Below are 21,863 nucleotides of genomic sequence, written 5' to 3'. Positions count from 1 at the left end.
ATAAAAAAAGTAACTGTGTAATAATTAGATTTATTGTAAGAGATTGCCCTTACCATAACTTGTTAAGACAAGCTAACTGGCTCCCAAAAATCTAGTTTTTGATGTCGATAGATTCAAATACCCAAAAACATATACATTGAAGAAAGAATAAATCAGGCTGTTTGGGGTTTTTAAGGTTTAGTTAATATGAGTATATTTGACAGCACATTGAAAATTGGCAGGAATGTCTATTTTAAGTAAATCAACCAACCTTATTTTTTCTAGATTTGCCTCATTACTCAGGTAGAGAAATCAATGCTGTCATGACTATGCTGTTTCATTTTTCAACTATATTCCCAAGTAAGTTCTTATTCCGTGACTGCCACATGATACAAGTTATATAATCAGTAAAACGGGCAGCCACCTATGGTACCAGACGCAAGGCTTCTGTGTTTGATCTACCTTTCTATCTGAGATGTTTAAAATTAGTTATTATGCCAGTAGAGAACAACTTTGTTCCTATATATCATATTTATTTAATTTTCACCAATGGACAGCTTCCAATGGCAAGCAAATTGCATTATAAGAATCAGTAGAGTGACCTGATAGTCAGAATTTCCTTTGGGAAAATACCAAGTCAGAATACTAATAAGCTTTTTCCTTCCTTCTCCATTTACTATATTAGATTTCTGCCTTTATGTTGAGAAAAATTGATAGGCTAGGCTAGGACAGGATAGAGTGTTTTTTCAAGGATGGTAATCCTCTAATATTCTTTGTTGCCACCCCACATCCCAGAGTACATAATACAGTTGCAAGCAGTTGCCTGCACCTCATTAAGTGCAAAACTTGAGAGTAAAATGGAGAAGTGAGTGTTATTTGAACACATATGCAAACCCACTGGAAATCAGGTTTTTACAAGGTGAATTAGCAGAACACAGGCTAAAATACACATGTTTGTTTTTCAAAATATGAAATAACAAAATCCTCAGAAGTAGCTGGGAAACAATAATTTTCTCTGATTTTCTTCCTTTTCATGTGGAGGTTAACCCCAAATTGTCAGTTACCACCTGGAGGAAAAAACACAGGTATCAGAATGGCCTACATTTTATTTTAGACCAAGACTTAATAGAAAAAAAAATAAAAATAAAATCCAATTCCAATTTTTATTTTTTTTTTTCCTACCCCCTTCCTTTGTACTACTACTTTATATGTGGCCATCTGGTGAAGGGCAATCTCTTCCCACTTGCCCAAAATTATCTACAGCTGAACCTTGGTTGCTTTGCTGCAACTTTTTTTTGCTCTGGCCTCTTTGAAATAGGAGCCTTCCCCAGCATGCCTTTTTTTTCAGGAGACGTTTTACATTCTCGATAAGCCTGGATAAGGCTCTTTTGGAAGGTACAGGCTGTTGCTGTTTCTCTTGCATCTAGTAAGTAGTTGCTGCTTTTTATTTTTGGTTCTTTTTGAGTAAGCTAATGAATGCCCTTTCCACTTAGGGCTGATTTTATGCTCCCTTTGACCTTCATTTCCTTTTTCTTTCAAAAAGAAACCAAGCTTTTCTTTTTTCACATGTTTGCAAAGCACTTTGAAGGGAAGGGTGGGAGTCAATCATTGCAATCCTTTGCTTTATTTTTCTATTAAATAGAAACAAAGGAGTGTGCAATTCTCTCTGGGCTCTTACTATATCTGCAAATAGCGTGACTATCCAGAGTAGGGATGTGTGTATGTGCAAAGACCCACCATAATCTCAGACACAGACAGAAAGTTTTGCCAGCTGATGCTGTCTACCAAGCCATGATATGCAATAGAGGGCTGGCTACTTGCTTCATTTGGGATCTTGGAACAGAAAATGGAAAAGAAAGCAGCTTTTGATCAGATAAAAGGAGCCCTAGGTTTACCCCTCCCAGTAAAAATAGCGTGTTCTACCTCTTCATCTGATTTGCCTTCTGTTTTTGCTCCTAAGGATGCAAACGTTGTTATGGGCAGAGGAAAGTGTTTGGTGTCTTCTCTTACAGTATTAAACACTGCTGTGTAACCTGTAAGTGAACCATACAGGCATAAACCAAGCAGGCAAAGGCTGGGTGGTAAGTAAAAAACAATCTGCAAGCAAGCAGAAGCAGAGGGATGTTTTTAATGAGTATGTGGTTGTTTTTCAAATTTTGACTTATTTCAATGTTTCTCACCAAATCAGACTAAAACTATATGCACATGAATGCAAGAATAATAATTTCCACCTGCAAGAACAGCAATGCAGAAGTCTAGACCTGCCTGTACTTAGGGGAGCACTAGATGTTTTTTTTTTTTCTCTTTGTTTTCATCTCAAATGTACAATTTCCTGTATGCATTAACCAAGCTGTTTAAATCCTAAATATGACCATCATTGCATTTTCTGCTTCTGAATGAGAAGGCTTCTTATCTGATACAAAAATGTATGCTAGTTATTTTTCATTTCTCTCATTAATCATCCAACTTTGTTTCTTACTGTTTGTCCTATTTGCTAGTCTTTGAAATATAGGGATCAGATTTTGGCAGTTACTTCATGGGTAGAAATTTTTAACTTTAGCATTACTTTATGGCATGGTTTTAAAGAAAGTAAGCTCATGCAATGAGTGTGTTAGAAAATTATACAGAAGTATCTGGATATGAAATATTAGGGCAGTCATTACTTAAAACACAAACTTGGAAGTTTTTTTGGTGACTCTTAAATTATCTAACATGGAATAAATGCAATAAACCCTCCACTGGCCGAGATGGTGACCAGTGTTCATTATCATAAGGTAACTTCATACACTGATAGATGGTAGATGTGAGAAGACATTACTCTCCCAGCTAAATAGGCCATAAAGCAGAAGTGAGAAAACTCAGTGCAAAGTGAACTTCAGTTTCTGGTGATGCTATTTTTACAGAAAGAGGCTCTGCTTCAGTTCTCTTTTACTGGAGAAGGAGCCTTTGATGCTATCATGCAGCTATGCACTGGAAATTGAGGCCCCAACATGTTTCTGGTTCAGATTTTTTGTTTATTTTTAAATGCAATACAAAAGCCATCTCAAAATCTTATTAAAGCATTGTATGGTTATAGTCATTTGGGACCCTCCCTAAATTAGATTAAACATATTTAAAAATATATTTTTTCCTGTATTGCTCATGTCACCTTGTTGGTGTGACTGGCTCCTGTAAAGTAATGGCTGGGAATGAAACTTCATTTGCTGAAGACTGAGTTACACAAGTGATAGAGCTGTAGGAATTGTAGGGTATAGGCAGTTTTTTTGACAGTGGTTGATTCTCTGTAGTACACATACTTAACTTTAAATACAACTGAGGAGGATAATGCCAAGGCAACACTGAGTGCATGCTTTTTAGAACTCCCCCAGGCTTTCCCAGGCAGACAGGAACCTTTCCAATGTGTGCACTTTGAATTCAAGTGTTCTAACTCTGGTTCAATACCAGCTTTGTGCAAAATCTTTTCAATGGAAAACGTACATGGATGATATGAGTGACCTTAGCCACTTCAGTGTTGTGCTCTCTATTCTAAATGTCTGTTAAAATCAGTAAGGCAAACATTCATAGAAAAAATCATCTTAAAAAGCTGAGATGCTAACGTGAACATAGAATGATTAAATCATACAGCAGACTGGTCCAGGAGAGAATTAATGGGAGCATAATGATAAAGTAGTATTGTATATGATTATACTATGAGCTCTCAGGAATTGTGTGCACTCAGGGTTAGGAGCTTGTGTTTGTTAAGGTGGGGAGAGTTAGTGACATGAGGCTAAAACCCTGAATGAGCTGCACCATATGTGACTTTATTTGACCTGTGTATATGATGCTGTGACAAACACTTCCTCACTTTTCCTAAGTCTGTACAAACCAGCCTGTTTCACAATCTCTGCATTAAAATTTTATGTCACAGTGGAAATCCCCTAATAGTTAGACTGTCATAGATCAGGATAGTTCTAGATCTTATACTGAAATGGTTTCTGCAAATTGGATCAAGGTTTCATGCTTTAGAGTTTTGCAGACTTGTCACATCATGGGGTATGATGCTTCAGAATCTGAGGGGCAATTGTCAAGAGATAAAATACTGATCATGTAAGTTACTGATATCACAGTTTAGGAAGATCAGTTAGCAAAAACTGGATTTCAATCTAGAGATGACTTAGGACACTTAGCAGCTAATGAAAATGGAAAAACAAAGAAGTTACTTGAGCTCATACAATTCTGCCTGTGTCCATCAGCTGTGTAATCCCCATTATTTATTTAACATTGCCTTAAAACTCATAAATTGCTTTCTAAGGACTAGTCCTTTTTGAGATGCCTTACCTTTTTTTTTAAAAAAAAAACAAACAACCAAACTATTGAATAGGGAAGTCAGGTGTGGAAAACATATTACTCTAGTTTTCTCAGGTTTGCAGATAAGCCAAGCTGTGGTAGAGGGAAGGAAGTGAGACAAAGCACCCTGAGCCCCAGTTTCAGCACCTTAACCACAAACCAAGCTTTCTCTCTAATTAGGCATGTGCCTGAGTAACTTAATGAATAGGAGTCTTCAATTCATTCAGTAAACCCTCTGTAGCAATACTTCATCTGGAAAAGGATAGTGACTTTTTTCTCCTATGCAGTCCAATATTAGACAGTTTGAAAGCTCTGAGTATTTTCTTTAAAAATTTGAACCTTCTAAAGGCTGACAACAGCATCAATGCACATACACAGAAAATAAAACATATTTTATGTTTTTCTTCCTATATAAAAGCTGTTCTCCACCTGACTGAAAGCCATGGCTTGCTGCTTTCCACAGAGGCTTGGTTGTCTGGCTAGATGAAACCCCTGAGGATTGTGTCCTGACTCCCACCCGTAAACTGAGAAGGATGTTATCTTAAGCAAGACAGCTCCAAATCAGCTCTTTCTGACAAGCCATTCACATTGTAGGACCAACAGTGGCTTTGTTTCTACTGAACAAGCATAATCTGGGCAACAGCCAAGGCTGCAATACCCAAAGCAAATGGAAACTCAGAAGAGGTCTTAAAGGCCTGTTTCTGCTTCCTTCTATATAAAGTGAGAAGTGTAAGGGATATTTCTCTCCCTTCTAGAGCTAATAAAAGTTTCCTTGAGCCCCTAAGGAAAGAGGGGATTGTCTTAGAGCTATAAATCAGGCTCACTTCATATCTAAGTAAGCTTCTGTGTTAGATCAGAGTCTCATGTTCTTGTAGTTAAGAATCTTGTTCTTCATCTGAGCTTGACTTAAATTAATCTGGATGTTAATTTCCCTCTGACTCGGTGCCTTCTGGGCCTACATTTCAGGAGTCAGCAGCACCTCCTTGCTTACAGATCTGTGTGTGCATCGACTGCACCTCAACTGCAACTTGAAATCAAGCTGAAGAGACTGACATGCACTGTCTCCATTCCTGGAAGGGAGCTGCAACATTCCATGTGATGCCTGCCTTGGACTGAGCTGCAGATCCAGACCTTGTGTCATGGTGGCCGATGGGCAGCAGCTTCTTTGTGCAGGCACAGGCAGTGTTAATCTAGTTGGGATCCAGATTTGAGCGAGCAACCAGGCAGAAGCCAGAAACCATTCTTTGTTGCTATTAGTTACCATCTCATGTTAGCCAAAGTTTGCATCCAATTGAAACTTTTGACTCTGCAGAAATCTGGATATGGGTTTTAAGCATGTGGCTCATTTCTTGATGTTACACTTACAAGGACAGGAAGCATTACATTTATTGCATTTTAAGGAAAACATTGTACTACAGCAGCAGTCTCCATAATGAGCACTGTAAAGCCACTCCTTATTTTGTTTTTCTGAGGAACTGATTAAACAGACATGATAGAAATTCCAGTACAATTTTTCAAGAAAAGAAAATTCCTTATTAAATATACTTCTGTGAACAAAATGTTAAATGTTTCTGGTATTGCCATAAATAAAGATACAATTTGATTATCAAAATATTTGCAAGCAATATTTGTTAACTTACTTCCATTGTTCCTCTGCTGATAATAAAGCACTTTCCTGAAATGCACTCAAAACAAATACTACAGCTTCACATTGAACTGCAGCCTGATGGGGGTTTTCTTCCCTTCACCCTCACCACCCTCTTTGTACCATGAGTTACTGGATATTTTGCTAAGTTCCCTCTGCCCCTCTTGCATGGGAAGGGCTTAGGAACTTGTTGGGAATAGTGGTCATGCAATTCCTTCAGAATGACTGACCAACTGGGATAATGGGATATTCTAGAGACCTACAGTTATAGCATGACTTCCACCAAAAGGGACCTTAGCAGTTGTCTGGACTAGCACAAAACAGAGTAAGGACATCAGGTTGCTCAGGGCTGAGTCCAGCTGAATTATTAAAATCTTCATGGATGTGTATTTCACTGCCTCTCCAGGCCTCCTGTGGCAGCAAATTCTGTTACTTCAATACATGGGGGCAAGATCACTGCAACAAAATTAGCAAGCAGGGGTTTAAATGAAGTGTCTTCTAGGCTTAATCAAAAATGTTTGGGTCTGGTCTTTCAGATGCTTTAATCCAGCAACTGTACTGGTATACTATAAATTCTGTGGTATAGCTCACACAGAAAGAGGCTGAAAAGTGGACTTTGAGAATCAATGAAGTCTAAAGACAGTACTTCTGCTTCCAAACTGAGTTAGAGAAGGTCATTATCAAAGATGGCCTTTGGTTCTACTTTTTCCTCCCAAAACTTCCAATTCTGTAAATGTCTTTAAATTTTCCCTAGAAATTATTAAACTGAAGGGGAAATTTTTTTCTTATTTTTACAAATATTTATTGTTGGGGTATTTTTTGTTTTGTTTTTGTTTTTTCAGTTGCAATGTCCATATGTGGTGGTGGCTGTCATGGTTAATAAGAATTGAAGTGTGCCCCTTTTAGCTGTTTTTTGCCATATATACCTTAGTCCTCTGGGTGATGTGCCCTTGAGTTTTGCTCCTGAGTACTGAGGGATATGCTACAGTTTTACCATCTGCCTTAAAGAACTGCAGGGCATGTTCTACTCATCTAAGGGAGAAGAAGGGAATCTGAGTCACCATTCACTTGGGGAGAGATGTACACTCTTAGAAGGATTTAAGTATCAGAAGATATAGCTTCTCCTAGCAGGAACTTCAAAGCCATCCAGGTGTCCCACTGCCATTCTGCTTTCTCACCTCTTTTTGCTGTTTCTGTCAGAAAAAGTGTAAGGTAAGAAGCTCCTGATCTCATGTCTTTTGAAGGTCATGAGGGTCAAATTGAGGGAACAAGGGTAAAGAAAACATTCACTAAACTTCTGCAGAGTCAAGAAAAGGTGTTGACAAGTCAGCAAATATGATAAAACAGACTTGCTTTTGGAGTTCAAATGTATGGTAATGTATCTTTACAAAAATACTGGATTACACATCCGCAAACTCTAATCTCATTAGAGCTGAATTAAATTACAACAATTACATTATATAGCTCCAAGTAGAGACTTGTTTCAATTCACACTGCATAATTTATTTGTTTACCAGCTAGCAAGTGATAAAAGACTTACAAATTCTGAAAACGCATTCATGTCTTGCTAATTAAATCTGATGTCTATTGTCACTGTGCAATAAAACTGGAAATTGCTTGGGATAGTTTAGATCCCACTTTACTGAGCATTGCACACCAAAATTTGACTCTAGCAAGCTAGGGACTAGCTGAGAGTTAGCTTAACCCAGTTAACTGGGTCTTAATAAAATTAGTTGTATTTCAAAGACAGATCATTTGCTAGTGTTTAATGGTATTGTATGCTCCTTTCCAGCTTATTGAAATGAGGAAGTTATAGAAAATGCTGACTTTTTTTGTTGTTTATGTAGTTTGTTGTTTTGTTGTTGTTTCTTTTTAACCCTACACATTTTGATAATGATATCTTTTCTTCATGTATCAGCCTATTTGTGACAGAATTTAGATGTGACAGTGAATATTTTATTTGTTCTCCAAGAAAATAATGGATCCTGGATGCAGCAGGGATCTGTTACATCAGCATGCAATGGATGATCAGTGAATGTATGGCCATGTGCATGACTTGCCCTCACCAGTGTCCACTCAGTAGTGCCAAACTGACCTGGAAAAAACGGATTTGCTGTAAATGCTAAACTCTCCTGTAAACAGTGTCTGTCAGCAGCAGACTCGGATAAAGACTAAGATACCCTTTGTGCAGTCAGAGCCTCTCTTCTGGTGGCTGAGTAAAAAGTACTCGCTAATGAGGTGTGAATGAACGTTACCCAAAAATTGTGCCTGGGCTTTTTGATACTACTACAGTTGTGGTGAAGAATGATAGTGATTAATAGAGTTATTATGCACAGAACACAGAGAGCTGCCATATCACCCTTGCCAGCTGCTGTAAAGTTCTGTGAAAGCTGTATTAGGTCAGGAAATAGTTGAAAGTCTCTTGAAGGGTCCATTCTCCAAGAGCAAAGGAAAAGTTCATAGAGGCAAAGGGAGGGCCTGACGGTCCCCAGGAGTGAGCTGGTAGGAGAGTGGCCAGTCCTGTTGGGCTGGCTAGGAAGGATGGGTGATGCTGAGCCCGTGGGCTGAGAGCAGGAGCACCCCTTTAGGAGCAGGAGCACTGGGTTTTTGTTTAGAGGTGCAGGCTTGTCTCTGCCTCTTCTTGCAGACGCCTGGGGTGCATCTGACCTCCCCCAGGACCCGTGCTCCCTCCCAGCCTGTGGGACACTAGGGCTGAACACGTGGCTTCTCATCACACAGTCAGCACCACCTCTTAGCCATGCACCTGCATATGCACACAGCCTGCACACACATTTTCCCTTTCTTTCTATAGTGTTTTAAGAAAGAGGAGTAGGCAGCCAAAATGGGACTGGGTAATAGAGGAATGTTTCTACATAAACCAGCAGCACCCAAGCTCAGTCTGTGCACGCTGTACCTTGTAGCACCTACCAAACAAGAGAGTCTGAGCACTTGGTAGAAATCTAATCAAAAGCAAGGAGCTGTGTAAGATAGCCTAAGCCAAATTTAAATTGTGTGCAATTAACATCAGGGGCTCTGTTTTTCCATCCCAATCTCTTGATGACCAGGCAGCCCTGTAAGTTGTAATCTTTAACACACCAATCAACAGAACACAACAAACACTTTAAATTTTATTCTTTGAGCTTTTCTCTGAAGAATGCTATTCTGGATTTATCTCTTTTCATAAACCTGATATGCTTCAAAGGCTTGCTTTAGCCTAACAAGACAACAACTTTTTCTGACTGACTAGGCTGGATTCTGGGGCTCCTAGGAAGTGAAAAATAATGGATTGTTTTTAATTCTTGGAACTTTTGTGGCAATGTCGGAGTTGCTGAAGCTCTAGGCCGGGTCTGTCAAATAACTTTGTCAAATTCTCAGTGTGATTACTACAAAACAATACTGTACCAGAAAAGAAAACTTATTAGGAAAATAATAGTAATAAGTTTATTTTTTTATCTCATGATGCATACAATTTACCAAAAAAATAAAATAACAAAAATATTCACGGGATACATTTATGGTCAAAGAAAAAAGCAATACAGATAAGGCAAGATGGAGATCAGCTGGTTTCACTATAAGCTCAAATTACTGAAATTTTTTTCCCTCTACAGGCAATAAAATTTTGTTTTTCTTACTACCTTATAAAATGCAAAAATGGGACCTCTTTTTGCAAAAGCTGAAAGGCTATTGCTTTTAGTTGTCATTTGCACTGGTTAAAATTAAAAGTGCAAATTTCTATGCACTGAAACATGCAGACAAACACACTGCTCTGTACATTGTCTATTTTATGTCCAGTTTCTGGATATTGTCAGATAAAAGAAGAACACTTTTAGCTTGTGAAGGTGTTCTTAAAAAGCAGCAAAACACACCAGACAATAAATAGTAAATTAATCTGCCAAAAAGCAGGACATTAAAATGTGTTTTCTCCTCATACCTGCAAAATTTAGTGAAGCAAGCCTCTTTACTTCAAATAATGAAAATTCAAGAACCAATCCCCTTGTTTCCCCAGTGATGTGACTGGTTTAGGAAGAGAAAATTTTCTGTAATAACAACATGTTTTCTCTTAGTAATTTTTAATTTTTTAGATACTAGGCTTCTCTGTTTCATTTTTGTTGTTGTTGTTTGAAAAAGGAAATCCAAAAATGTGCATTTTTTAAAATGAAAGCAGGTGAGATATTTGTCATCCCAGAACCCTGAATCTGTGCACCCCTAAAATGTTCTGAAAGACTGGTTGTGGACCATGGTAAATGCAGCACATGCAGACTTATGTTCCACACCACCACTATTTGGCATCTCTCCCACTGCAGAAATAGGAGGTGGTGGTCACAGAGAAGTAACATTAACTTTTCCTCTGGTGGTGTTTATTTTGTCTAAGGCACCACTGAATTGGCAGATGGTAATGGAGAGTGCTGGAAGGGCCAATGGACAGCATGGCCACTGGGACCATGATGCCATAGCCTTGCAAACTTAAAATCTGGTAACTGAAGAGGCACAGAGCTGCCATTCAGGGAAGCTCAGGAAGGAGCAGGAGGGAAGAAGCTGAAGCTGGATGATAAGGTGCTGGACTAAATAATGAAGATAACAGAGCTGGAGGATAACAGGTGTATTTCAGCCAGAGTTTGGCAAAGAAATGAGTGATACACATGTACCCTTAATGGGGCTGATACCTGGTGCAGCTCTGCCTGAAAGGCACGGCTAGTTCTCTAAGGCCTTTATGTCTGCTCAGCTGGTGGTTCAACATACTGTGTCTGTCACCTCAGTATATAAACCCCTGGTGCTGCTATCACTTGCTGAAATGCAGCGTTGCTCCTGCTGAAGTCAACAGAGTGAAGCAATGTGGCTGCAAAAGCCTTTGTGGTGCAGGCATGGAGCAGCCAACCCATGGCGCACTGGGGAGGCAGCTGCTGAGCAGCCTGGTGTGTGTGCAAAGCAGCTTCCCCAAATACAACCTGACAACTGCAGCTGCTGTGAGGCCTCTGGAGCACTGCTGTATGCCTTCCATCCTGCGTCACATGCTGAAATCCATGCCACGAAGCAGTCATGTGCATGCTTTAGTCGTGTGGAAGTCAAACAGAATTAAACACATCTTCAAAGTTTGGCATGTGCTGCAGCACTCCTTTGCACCGGAGGCACACGGTCATTATGTGCCTTGCTGCAGGGAGGTGCATTTCTGTCTCACAACAGCTTGCAGACAGCAGTAAGCAAGTCAAGGGCTCATAGGGCAGCATTTTAGCTGTGTTCAGAAGGGAGCGCATTCCATCTGAATGTGTATATAAGGTTTTACACCTCAGAGCAGCAACTGCCCGAGAGCTCCCAAATTTTCAAAGAGTTACATGGGGATTTATCCAGCCAAATCCCATTATAATCAATAGGAGCTGGGTGAATAATTACACTGCAGTTCTTTATAAGTAGTGGGGAAGGTTGCCAGTTATTGCTGATTATGATGCTGACTTCTTGTAGATATAGATCAGCATGTCTGTTGGGAACTGCACTTAGACCACCAGGTTATTTCACGTATTGGTATAGTTTCCGTATTTACTGTGCATATCACTTCAAAGAGCTGAGGTTGATGACTTCTGGTCCACTGTGTTAGCAGTCTGTCTCCTCTCCATCTCCCGTTGTTTCCTTTCACAATCCGAGTAACAAAAAATGGTGGCGTAAATAGAACTCCAACAAAGAGGTCTGTTGAGCCTGTAATGCTGCCCTGAAAGGAGGCTGTCTAGGGGATGAATGGAGCAGCCTCAGCCGAGCAGTAGTGGGGAAATAGATGACTTGGCATTGGACAGTGGCAGCCAGCAGGGTGCATATGCCCAGTGTAGTGACAGATAATGGTTAAGCTAGTCAGTTGGAGGGTTAAATGAGAGTACATTGTCTAACCCTGTAACCGTAACTAAATTGTAACCTGAAAAGGGTTTATAAACATCTGGCTGCTGGCCCATCTCTAGAGCTTAATAGCTAAATCAGAGGTGCAGAATTCCTTAAGGCTGCTAATCGTTATTGGAAGTGTTACTGTCTTTTAGCAGATTAATTGAATTTCGAGATAATAGAGAGTATTATTAAATTGTGAATAAAGCATCTCATTTATGATTGAAGCTATTTCCACATGGAAATAGACATTCATTTGGAAACTAATTTTGGTTTCATGATATCTTGCTATTGTTATATCTGATAACTCTGCTAAGTATTTCATACAGACCTCTTGTTCAGTGGTACACCATAACTTCAATAATTAATATGTTCATGACTTTATCCAGATCCTTATCTGTTTAAACTTGAATGGAGTAAGTGAAATCTATATCTTTAGATTTCTCACAAAATTAGCAGCACAGGAGCACATTTCCCTGTATGCTCCTATTTTATTTTAATATTCCTATGCAGTATCAGTGAGAAGTGTATACTGGTTAGACTATTATTAAGCATGTGACCTCCTCTGCAGACTAGCTTTTCAAGCTTTTTGTAGCTTCCATTATTAACAGGACGGCATCTATGTGCACCAGATTTGTGTTGCAAATACTTACAATAGTTGAAATAATTTTCTAATTACTTAAACAATGCACTGTAGCAGTACCAATTGAAATTCCTGTAAGCTACAGGCTAGCTAATTGTTTCCTTTAGTAAACCTAATTTATAGGCCTGTGCAAATAGTTGCTGGGTTTAAAGTATTTTGGCAGCTGAGCTGCAAAGAAAATGTTATGGACTGAATGGAAACTTAATTTCTTTAGAATTGTTAGCACAGCACAAGGATTGATTTGAGGTTATAGAAACATTTTTTAACACCTGGAAAACTGTTTCATTTGGTTTTCATGTACATTTAATAAAAGGAAAGGATTGGATCATAAACATGAGAGGCAAGTAGTCCTAACTCTCCCATTTTATCTGCTGATCGCGTGAGTAGGGCAATTTACCTGGGATGTTAACAACTTAAATTCAAGACTTCAAACTGTTTAAAACTTTTTACTAAAATGTTTGCCTAACACTTGGATGAAAGTCTTAAAGCTGGAAATAAAGTATTCTGCAGTGGGGCTTTGTTTCTTTCCTAGGATGCCTAGATTTAAAAAAAATAATCTAAGTGGATCAAGCAAGTAAATCAGAATTTGTGTGTTGGGTTTCTTGCGCTGAATCTTCCCTGTTTGTGAGTCTGATGTGGGACCATTGCACAGAGGCAAGAGAGAGACGAAGGATCAGGGAAGGGCTCTGACCCTTCTACTTCATGTTCTCTCACTGCTGTGCACAGTGAGTAACACAGTCATCAGGCCATAGGCTTATTCTTTCTCTTTCCAATTTATTCTATAATTTTATATAATTTGGAGCATACTCCCCATTCGAGTTGTGTGGTTACCAAATTCTCTGGTTAGAGGTTAAGGTCTCAATGTGCACTGAGCCATGGAACATAGAGGGGCAGAGAGGACAGATTTGAGCCTGGGTCTCCCATGGCCTGGACAAGTGTTTGCCATCTTGTCTCACTTAGCTCTTTGAGAGTGAATGAGTGAGTATAGCTCATAACAGCTACTGTGCAAATCTGTTACCAAAACTGAAATATATAGTTTCAGAAATGTCCACTGCCAACCTTGGAAATGAAAGGGAAACAGCACTAGAATTTCCCCAGTTTATTTGAGTCATCCAAACCAATAAACCATATAATGAAAAAAATGTTCAGCCAGCTGTACCTGATTAATGAAACTTTTCATAGTGTGAAAATTGACAAAGACCTTGGGTGTTCCATTTATCTGAAATTGCTATCAATACTGTAACTTTTATAATGCTTTTTGCTCTGGAAAATCTCTGAGCAATATTGTACATTTGGGGAAACTTGTTTAAAAAAACTTGCAAAAGGATTTCTATTTTTTGTTGTTTTCTAGATTTTTTTACTGGATCTGATCTGCAACTAGCAACTAACAAGGTTTTAATTTTCAGTCTCTCTGAAGACTGTGCATTTTTTCATAGACCTTGGGTTTTCTTCCTGTTCTTTAACACACTTACAGTTTAGCTACCCCAATAAAGAACTTTTGGGTCTTTTTCCACCTCTGTTTCTTGCAGGACCAAATGAGATTTACTTGAGGACAGGTCTGCTATGTCTTCGTTGCTTTACTCCAAATGTGTCTAGAGGAACGTAAAATACAAAAAGAAGGCACTTTGCCAAGGTATGGACATAACTGTTCTCATTCAGGTTCTCAAGGTCAAGTCTAACAAATTTAACTCTTCTCAAAGACGAATATTTTCTTCCCCACACCCCTTGCTTTCTTCCCCATCTGCAGCCTCCCTGCTAGCTGTAGCACTTACACCATAACACTGAGAATGAAATGCCACACTAACAATTCCTTTCTAGGGTTAAGCTAGTGGCAGATGGCTTGAGGACCATGCAAGGCCTTGCCCCAAATTGGGGGTTTGCAGTGACCTTTTGTATCCCTATCACTAAAGATAAACGTGAAGAACCAGCCCTCCTCCGCCTTCCCAGGGATCTGCGCTCTTATCTCTAGTTGTTGCTCACCAACACTTTTATCTGTCAAAACCCTCTCTGCTGCCCTAGCAACAAGCATCCAGGCTCTTTTCCAGCTGACATAAGCTTCCTGCCACCTTTTGATGACAAGTGCTTCCAACATTTCCAGCTGTCAGGCTTTCAGCATCTGCTCCACATGTCACTGGGCTGACTTCACTGAACTTTGGGCAGCTTTGCACTTAGCCAGTTGCCTGACACTATACTATGAGAATGACTTTATCCTGACCACAGTTACTTCTCCACCTCTTTATATGCCCACACAATGACAATCAGGGTTGTTTTTTCTTCCCAATAGCTTTTGCTATTGCATTTGTATATAAATACATGTTTTATTTGGACTTAGTGAGCCACTGCATTGTAGCTATCAGCTATATTATAGCAGTGGCTTCAGGAGGGCTCCATTAAATCTACTCACAACGTTTCTCTTCTACTTGGAGTTTGAGCAGGAGTGGCTCTTCCAAATACTTGGTGTCCTTGACTTGTACATAGCATGAAAATTGGAAAATGTATTCTCTTGCCATTGAACAGTCAGGCTCTTCAAAATAGTTAACGCAGGAACCTTTGTTTCTATTAATGTATATGGAATTTTACTGCTTATTTCCCTAGGACCAGCTCTAGGCCATCATTTTACACTTCATTAAGTCCACCTAGAATATATGTTGGTACCAAGTTCCCTGGCAAATTTTGCCCCCCCTTTTTTTTTTAACCTCTGTCTCTGCACTATCCTTTCAATAGCGTGTCAGAAATGAAATGCATCAGCCAGACGAGAAACTCCCACTGAAGTAGATTGTGCCATTACAGTATTCACCAGCACCTCTTTCTTATCTCTTTTTGGAGTACTGCTGTGTGTAAAGTTTTCCACAAGTTCTTCTACATTCTTTTTCTCCTTGAGAGGATCAAAGATAGAATGAGTGTGAGAGACAGACAAGCAGGAGGAGAGTTCAGCTGGCAAATGCTGCAAACCTGGGCCTCAAGGTGCTCAACCTTATCAAGACTCCCATAAGACTGAAAAGCTGTATTTTTCCTGTCCAAGACTCAGGTGTGCTGAGCCCTGCCCTGCAGATGGTCTCGCATCTCCTGCCTGCTGCTCACCTGGCTTGTGTGAGCTCAAGGGCTGGAACAGCACCCCAGCCCTGGCTCCTTGTCATGAAGAGCAGGACACTTAAATGTGCTCCAGAGACAGGCTATACCAAGATGAAGTTGATACTGCAAACGCTTCAGCTCCCCTCACCAACTTACCTTGGTGCTGGGCAAGCCACAGCAGCAAATCAAGACTGAGCCTGCTGTAATATACTAGTTTCTTTGCAAATATCTGGGCTGAGGGCATGTATTTGAGGTGCACTCTATGTGGCCTCCCTGCACTTGGTCCCCATGCAGACACAGAGATGGTGCAGCCATGGTAAGTCCCATGCTCAGCTGCCAAACTCCTCACAAGCCACTGTGGTATCTAGCTGTTTTCATTCAGGGCTCCTTTGGGGCTGGGTAAAAGAGCTGAGCCCACACACTGTCTGCCTTGTGTGATCCAAGAAGATGATGGGAGCACACAGCAGTGGGCAGTGGGGTGCAGAAAATGGTTGTTCTGTGGGGCAGCTCACATTTGGATACAATATGCAAACAAAAAGTGTAGTTACTGCTGGGTGAACTTCACACTAATGTTGTGGCATGTTACCAGCATAGATATTGTAATCCATGTTCTAGATGTCTCTGGTGATCCTTTTGACTTTCACATGTGAGTAAATGCTTCTCTTTCATCCATTTTGAGTTCAGCTCAGCTGGTTAGAGCATGGTGCTAATAATGCCAGGTTCACTGGTCTCATTCTTATATGAGCCATTCACTTAAGAGTCAGACTTGATGATCCTTATGGGTCCCTTCCAACTCAAAATATTCTGTGTACTCTGACTATACTTCTGACTTTTATACCACTCCTTGCTATGTACCAGTGAGTTGGAGCAGCTGCAAGTCAAGTCTTAACAGTTAGTTTAGTTTCCAGCTGTGTTGTGTTGTAGACAGAAGTATTTAATACAAATCTTTTCTTGTTCATCTACTTAATGCAGCAGTACAAAGTTGAGAAGGATGCTAATCTTTCTAGCGAGGTTTCTAAAGCTTAGTTCTGAATTGAGGGACTAATTTCCATGCAGTGTTTTCTTGTGAAGGCAGAGCTAGCTTTAGAATTCCAGAGGAACCTTATGAATTTACAAAGTCTGTTTCTGTGGGGAAGCAAAGATGTCTTATTTCAGCTCTTCGCGTAAGTATCATATTCTAGTCAAACTTTGAAACGAAAGAGTAAAGACAAATTTATCGTATCACATGTGTGGGATAGATTATAATACCACTACTTGCTAATATTTTCAACAGTCTTGGTCCTATTTCCAAAATCCCTGGGTGCCAGGTACATTAAACTCTCTAAGGATGCCTTGCAGCCAGATATTTAAATATATGTGGGTACCTCAAGAAACAGATAAGCATCTGCAGGCATCTAAGAGGACTTTAAATGCCTTCTTACATTGTTTCCAACAGTTATTTTTTTCCTCCTTCTGTTGTGTAAGTTACTTTAAAAATCAAAACCTAAGAATACTTTCTTTTGAAATCTTTGAACTTGTGCTTCAGTAGATGCTTTTGAAAATCCATCTCTATTTAAAACTCCCGATTGTGTGAAAAAAATTCCAAACAACCCGCCATTCATATCACTGGGATGATTGCAGTGCTACAGATCACAGAATGTAAATGAGACAACTTTTCCCATATCAAGGAATTCAGCATCTGAAAGTAAAAGGCTGTGTGAGGCAAATAGATTATTTTTCTTCCCTTGTTGAAAACAAGTGATTAAAGCTCCTTATTCTTAAATTACAGTGTATTTTCTTGTCTCTCTTGATTCTTTTTTTTTGGCAGGGGGAGTTGCCCTAGTTCCTGAAATTCTACCTCTCAAAACGCTTTTGCCTTACCTGTTACAATTAAGCTATTGTTTTGCTTAGGAAAGTGGCCTGACTTAATTCAAGTTTGTGCTCAGAGTAAACTGAAATGATTAATAGCTCTGCGTGTGCCTAATGATGTGAGCCCTGCAGCCACTAAAGCACCTGTCTCAATGTGTAACCCGCCAGGGCTCCCTATGGTGCATGGCTGGAGATTCACATAACAAAAAAGGCAATTAGACAATGTTAGGGATTTGAATTTAACTAACAATGCAGGGAAATTGCCAGGGAAGGATTAGTTATCTCTTGCCTGATAAAAACAGGTATCACTGGAAAACTCTTTAATTGTCTTTCCATAGTGGCTCCATATGGAAAGTTTCATGTCTGATGAAGACTGTCAGGATTAAGCTCTGAAAACAAAGATCTGGAAAGTTGAAAGTATTCTTAAATTAGCATTTCTGCTACTTTCCTAGATCAGTCCTAAATCTGCCAGTTCCTGCTAGTTTTGGCTCTGCCTCTAAAGGCAATCTGCTGTGTCCAAACAGAAAATTCTCCACAATTCTAGCATCACTTTTGTGGTCTGAAAATGACTCCAAAAGGATGATCTGCAGCATCTGGGTTTTGAGAGAGCTGCATTAACAGCATTGCCTTATTGTGAGTCTTAGAAGGTATATGTTTCTTGTGTCTGTCCTGTAAGACACTGAGCATACCTCTAACTTGTGCTGGTCCTTCTGGCTGGACAGCTGCTCTGTCTGTGTGGGGATTGGTTTTGAAGTTTGCTCCATCAGCTGCTCCACAGTGCAGCCTTCTGTGTTGGTTGGTTATTTTGATCAGTTGTGAGAGCAATGGGGTGGCTGGCTGATTGCTGAGGTGTTCCTCCTGGCTGGGTGACAGGCTTGCTGGCTGACCCTGGCCAACTGGCTTGAACTCCAGTGGGGGATAGCGGCTAATATTTTCCAAGGCATCTAGGTGATTTAGGAGCCCATGGCTCACCCTGAAAGCAGTTGATGCATTTGGAAAATGTTACTCTATTAAACTCACCCCAAAGGGATATAGTGTGGGCTAATTTATGTTTGTAAGAGAGCCTGGGGTCTTGGATTCCTGTGATGTGAATATCTTGCACTCTCCTCTTTGTAGAGGCAAACAAGATCCATTCCTGTGGTTGTTTCACCAGACAGTCAGGCTGTACTAAAACTACATCTGCTGATAAGAAACAACTTCTAGATAAATCATATAGGCAGGTCTCTGAAGCCTAGAAATAGGAACTTCTGTCTCCAGTAACAAAAGCCTGGCTGTCCAGCCTAAGGGAGGCTGCCTACTGCTCTGGTAGCAATCAATCCACTGCCCTTCCTCTGGCACTACCAACTGTGGCCACATCACAAAGGCTGCCAGAGCTGGTAGGTTTGGTGAGGATGGCAGTGGGCTGCCAAAGCAGCCAAAGCTGAGCTGCTCTGCTGGCTGCAGGGGGGTTGTTCATGTCCCATGGACACCTAGGGGATAAAGCGGTGGTCCTTTCCTTGGTCTTGGTGGCTCTGGTCCTGGTTGATACCCTTGAAGGCTGAAGAAAGGTAGTGAGACATCTGAAAGATGGTTGAGAGAGGTGCTTCATGGTCCAAGACTGGAGAACAAAGGGTTATAACAACAAGGAGATATGCAGCAGACCTGGTCAGCAAGGAGAGGTGTGTCCTACCTGTTTATTCTTCATTCTTGCTCACATATTCCTTAAATATCTTTATATTCTCGTCCTGTAGAATAGATATAGTGGCCAGAGCCAACCAGCATGTGTCTGTGATGTTCCTTGTGGCATCTAACTGCCCTCCTGTCCTCAGAGAAAATAATTAATTAAATTTACATGTCTCTTGCTGGATTTTCCACATGGGTCTTTTTAAGTCTTGAGCCAGTCACTGGGATTTTTGTGGCTTGTGTCTGGTTATACTGCATGAGTTCTTTAATAAACCATTCTGAGGGCAAAAGTGTCTGTATGAGAGCGGTGAGAGAGGGGTTGGGTGGCTTCTTTATGGGTGTCTGAAGTGAATGAGAAGTGAGGGAGAAAACAGGATTAAGAAATAGTTAAAGAATAAAGAGAACTACCAATAAGAAAGAAAGGAAAGGTCTGTGAGGAATATTGCTGATGGGTTTTAAATTCGAATTTGGGCAGACTTTTTTTTTTACACACTTGAGGGGAAGAAGTTGGAGGGAGCCTTGGTTGATATTATGCTTTCAAATTATAATCTAAGTGCTGCCTTGATTATACGTCATTCTGATTGCTGTGGGCTAGTGATTAGAGCATAAAACTTGGAGAAAAATAAATACTCTGTTTTTCTTGACTGTAAAAGACTTACTGGGTGGTTTTGAATGAGTTATTTCACTTCACTGTGCCTCGTTTTCCTGATCTGCAAAAGAAGGATATAAATGCCTATTTTTGTGAAGGCAGTCTGAGAAACTAAATGGAAACTTCTGTATAAATGTCAAGTATCATTATTATTGTTCTTAAACTAATCCATTGTAGTCAGCTGCTTTTATAGTTTTTATGAAAGCAAATACAATGGAAGCTACATAATTGGCTGCATAAAAACGTTGTTTTATTTAGAAAAAGACAAAAAGTGTCTGAAAAAATGCAGCAGTGGGTTGCCTTTTTTCATCAATTGCAAAAAAATCTTTGTTAGGAGTGAACCAATAAAGTTACTCTGAAGTATATGCAACACAATTATGAGAAGTAACAGGCTCTGATAATTTTTATTATATGTTTGGCTCACTATTTTCCTGGCACAGTCAAAGTTTTTCAGTTATTTTTGAGCAAGTAAGAGTAAAAATGCATGTGTTTACTTCTTTGCCAGTGTCTGAGAGGTGAAGTTTCCTCAGGCTGTGACTTTAAAATCCTAATTTTCAGTTGAATAGTTTGCAATGTCTGGCTTTTACACCACTAGAAACAGTACAACAAACATTGACACCTCTTGGTGAGGTAGATACGACCCATCCTTAAATACAATGCTGTTAGAACAAGGTAATGGAAATTTGGGAAAGGGTGAATCCCATGACTTCACATTTGCCTAAATCCTGTTTGTCTGAAAGGTAATCCTACCCTGTCAATTCACCTCAAGAGTGGATGGTCCCAGTGATTCAGCCAGGGGCCACATGCAGAAGGCTTTATTGGTACAGCATCTGTATGGCAGGGTGCTCTTAATCCAGGACATCGATTTTATCAGCAAAATTGATTGTTTGCCAGTTTAATTGGTTCTTCTCCTGAATTTGTCCCAATATAAACAGGATTTTGCTGGTGTAACTGTTTATGTTGTGATGGAGGAAGGGGAATGTGGTGTGGGGTTTTGCTTTAAGACAGGGCACTGTTGACCATAGGTGATACGTCTTCATACATCTAAGTAATTTGGCAAATATCTGTTATCTGGTCTTGGCTTTAATATGACCCCAGAGTGAGTAACTGTGTGTGACCTGTCTGTCCTCATCAGCATCAGTACTGCTGCCTTCTAGGACAGCCCAATTAAAGATAATTTTATGACTGCTGTAGGACAACTTAGTATCTTTAAGGCAGGCTGTGTGCAACAGTCCTGGCTGTTCATTTTCAGTCCCCAGTGACTGCTGCATTGCAACAACTGCCTCTTCAAAGTGCTTTCCCCCACGGGGCACATATGCCTGTTTCCTGCAGGTTCATCTTCAGACACCTCCTCTAAACCCAGGGCTGTTCAGGTACTGGCATTACATCATATGCTGAGCAGAAAGGGTAGAATGATAAAACACCTGAATGCAAATGGCTCTGTAGGATGATGGACAGAGTGCTAGTGTTAAAATAATTACACCAGAACACAAAAAGAGTCAAATCTCTTTCCTGGTAAGCCAGGTTCATTCAGAAGAAAGGTTTTTATGACTTTTCAGCAAGGTATTGGCCTTTAAAAATGGATACCATTTCACAAAATAATTAAGAGCCAGTTTGAAATGGGGATTTTGTTTGGTGATTGGTTACTTTTTTCCCTTTTAAAAAATTGTTTTAAATTCTTGTACTTTTGAGGACGTTTGTGAGGATTTATCTTTTCTTGCATGGTCAGCATCCTACCAGGTGTAGTTAATGCATTAAGACTGTGGGAGAGGGCAAATAATTCATTTTTCTAAAAAAATGTACATGTTGGGTCTTTACTTTCCATCTTTTGATCCTGATGATGAAAAATAACACTAAATTTATGAAAATAACCTGTTTTTTTTTTACTTAACAGAAAAGTAGAGTAGTGTTTGATTTGTATTCTGTCAACATAAAATGTTGTTCTTGGGAATATGGGACTGCTCATCCTGTCAGTGAAGCTAAGAAGAATTCTCTATGTGTAACAGCACCAGGATGCAAGACTATTTTTCAGGGTAAGTACAATAAAATTCAGGTAATATGCTTAATCAGAAAACATTTATAAGAAAACTCCTGAAAAACATTCATTTAGTTACACTATTAGGTAGGTTTTATTTTCTTTCTCAGTAAGAATAGTGAGTGTACATACATATAAAAAA

At 39.8% G+C, this 21,863-nt stretch overlaps 1 long non-coding RNA gene across 1 annotated transcript; it reads left to right on the top strand.

The window, feature by feature from the left end:
* Positions 1-1,267: 1,267 nt before the first annotated feature.
* On the top strand, positions 1,268-5,917 carry LOC148184159 (uncharacterized). The gene is made up of 2 exons (XR_015772752.1): positions 1,268-1,405; positions 5,272-5,917. It is a non-coding gene; the product is annotated as an uncharacterized LOC148184159 (long non-coding RNA).
* The last annotated feature ends 15,946 nt before the right edge of the window (positions 5,918-21,863 follow it).

The sequence above is a fragment of the Pseudopodoces humilis genome, chromosome 6, assembly GCF_049639895.1.
Source record: "Pseudopodoces humilis isolate 2021_Gansu_Grassland_sample_001 chromosome 6, ASM4963989v1, whole genome shotgun sequence".
NCBI lineage: Eukaryota > Metazoa > Chordata > Aves > Passeriformes > Paridae > Pseudopodoces > Pseudopodoces humilis.
This window is presented reverse-complemented; position numbering and strand designations above follow the sequence as displayed.